Source organism: Sus scrofa, chromosome 6 (genome assembly GCF_054392235.1).
Source record: "Sus scrofa isolate SSC_HxYL_T2T_F1_AM1 chromosome 6, Sscrofa_HxYL_maternal_Yorkshire_Landrace_v2.0, whole genome shotgun sequence".
In the NCBI taxonomy this organism is placed as follows: domain Eukaryota; kingdom Metazoa; phylum Chordata; class Mammalia; order Artiodactyla; family Suidae; genus Sus; species Sus scrofa.
This window is the reverse complement of record NC_139388.1, coordinates 99,965,177-99,965,686: the sequence shown is the minus strand read 5'-3', so window position 1 is coordinate 99,965,686 and position 510 is coordinate 99,965,177.

The following is a 510-nucleotide window of genomic DNA, read 5'->3' as shown; positions in this document are numbered from 1 at the left end:
GTTCCTGCCTGTCTTGAGGTCACAGGGCAGTCCACCTCCTGCTTTCAAGCTTGCCTTCTGCGCCATCTGCCACAGAGGAACCAGAGTGATCTTCCTAAAGCACAAACCTGACCATGTCAACACTCCCATGTTCCACCTCTTCCCTCAGTATAATAAGCTTCTTCCCTGGCGGCCCTGCATGATCTGTCACCTACTGATTTCAGAAACCTGAGCTGCCCCCACCTCCTCCTCCTGCACTTGAGTCCCTCTGAATTGTCCTCCATTTATCTAAGCCATCTCCTAGGTTCCATGGCTTGTGCGCAAGCCACCACCCCTCCCTGGGCCCCCCATTCCCCTGTCTCAATGATCTCCTCCTCTGTGAAGCCATCCCAGACCTCGATCTGCCCCTCATGGCTACACAGTCCATCATAGTTACCAAACACCTTCCCATGTGATTCCCTGTCAGCAGAGCCAAACACATATTTAAGTGTTTTTTTTTTTCTTTTTCTTTTTTTTTTTCAAAAAGACAGG